Source organism: Sebastes fasciatus, chromosome 9 (assembly GCF_043250625.1).
Source record: "Sebastes fasciatus isolate fSebFas1 chromosome 9, fSebFas1.pri, whole genome shotgun sequence".
NCBI classification, from domain to species: domain Eukaryota; kingdom Metazoa; phylum Chordata; class Actinopteri; order Perciformes; family Sebastidae; genus Sebastes; species Sebastes fasciatus.
In genome coordinates this window covers 9,255,416-9,257,565 of record NC_133803.1, presented here as the reverse complement: position 1 = coordinate 9,257,565, position 2,150 = coordinate 9,255,416, and the positions used below count along the sequence as shown (strand labels likewise).

General features: G+C 36.4%; 1 long non-coding RNA gene across 1 annotated transcript; it reads right to left on the bottom strand.

The window, feature by feature from the left end:
• Nucleotides 1–689: 689 nt before the first annotated feature.
• Nucleotides 690–1,844, bottom strand: LOC141773791 (uncharacterized). Its single transcript, XR_012595186.1, has 3 exons — nt 1,662–1,844; nt 831–940; nt 690–743 (listed from the first exon to the last, which is right to left on the bottom strand). It is a non-coding gene; the product is annotated as an uncharacterized LOC141773791 (long non-coding RNA).
• Between the last annotated feature and the right edge of the window lie 306 nt (nt 1,845–2,150).

Below are 2,150 nucleotides of genomic sequence, written 5' to 3'. Positions count from 1 at the left end.
ACAACATCTCTGGTCATGTTGATGCTTGGAAGGCTTGGGGCCTGGAATGACAAATAAACATAGTTCAAGTTCTATTCAAGTAAAAATCATCCACTGACCTCAAACTGGCCAGAAGATGCAATTTTTAACACTAAGTGGCTTATATTACTGTTTAACAAACTCCTATCAAGCATCCTTAATGTGCTGTCCAAGTGACCAGTCTACTGAAACACTTCCCGTTATTACTGAGGTTTCCAGGGAACCAGCGGGGACTCCAGGAGGTCATTGGTCCCATCAAAGAAAGAGTGCATAGCACATAAACTCCCATAAAACTACAACATTTACACCTTTCTTTTTGTATGGATTAAACAAACACATTACATTTTAATCAGTGAGCTCTCAATGTGCTGGTAGGCAAATTTTGTTAACTTTGGACCGTCTCCCCTTGTTTCCAGTTTTTTATGATAAGCTATGCTGCTGGTTGTAGCTTCATATTTATAGTACAGACATGTGAGTGATATCAATCTGATATCATCTACCAAATTATCTTCCAGCGGTTTGATCACAAAATTCCTAAAAAAATAATATTAACAAACATAATACTCATTGAAGGATACCTTGAGTAGGATAGCCTGCAGCCTCAACCCCATGGTTCCGCCCTTGGAGTAGAAGAGGTTCAGAAGCCTGGGAGTGTATTCATCCAGCTTGGGCATGCACTTTGATTCAAGGTGCACAGTTGTGATTCTGTGAAACTCATCCTGGATCTGAAAGACCAGTAATAAAACCAGCTTTAAAGCCTCAAATATTACTATTATACAATTTTATGACATCCGTGTTTGCTGATTGTTTACCTTCTGGGTTAAATCATCTGACTGTACACTGCGGGATTCCTGATGGAAGTACCAACTTCTCAATTCGGTCATCAATCATCACTCGGAGCTTTGCCTACATCTCTGCCAGCCTGACAAGAATGTGAATAGACAAAAGTTCAATAGCATCACAAGCAGAAGTTTAAAGATGAGACAAGACATACAGTGAGTAACGTAATTAAGAGGCTGGAGTGTGCCACCAGAATAGAAAAAAAAATAGAACTAATTAATTTATTAATTAGATTGTTAATGTAATTAAAGTATATTTAAATTTGCCAATTACAAATATTTCCTTATTCTGTATTTAATCAATAACATAATTGTAATATTAGTATTTGTTGTTTAGTATGTGTTGATACTGTATATATTACATTAAAATTTAGTTTATAGGGTTTTTGTCTGAAATCTAAAAAAAATTCAGAATAAATTATTATTACTATTATTTACAATATTACAAGAAGAACATGTGATTAATTTGAGTAATATAAATTGTAGGGTGTGGAAAAGTATGCACAAACCATGTGTTATCATAGCTTAATTATATGTCTATGAGAAATGAATGATCAGTATTTTACATTTTCTGCTGCTTTAATTCAAATTCAGGTTGGAACTACAGGGTTTTTTGAACATCACTGATAATCAAAACTGAAGCAAATCTGCTTTCTAACCTGCAAAAGTTGATACAAAAAAAGCTAGTATTAACCAAATTTTGTATTGCAAAACAAACGGTGTACAAAACATTACACAACATGTACTGTATGTGAAACATTGTATCACATCAGATTGTGTATTGAATATAAGTGTGATACATACCTGTTGATAGATTTCAGTCAAAGACTCTTGATGCACCTGGAAAGACATTCATATTAGCTTTAATTCATGTAGCTGGTATGTCAATATACAGTCAAAAGATCACTTTCACCGTCTGTGGCATATTCTACAGATGTCTAGACATTGAAACTGTAGTAATGTTGCTGGTATGTCAATAAAATGTCAAACGGTCATTTTGACTGTCTATCTTTGCTGTGAACGGCAGCACAAGGAAAACAATAGACGAGACCAGTAATCTGTAGAAGAGACTCAGCTCTGCAGCCACGCGGCGCTGCTCAAGCGGTAACTAGTTTACTGACCTCAAACCCGCATTCACTAACGAGGCTTGGTGTAATCTGTCCGCATGAGCTGCAAACACTGTTTGAAAGTAACGCTACTCCAACAGAGTCAAAGTAAAGCGGGTCGGTTCTACCATCTGAATCCTGCTGTGGCTTCATAGCACCGTGAAGAGACATTAAACTGCGAGGCTCT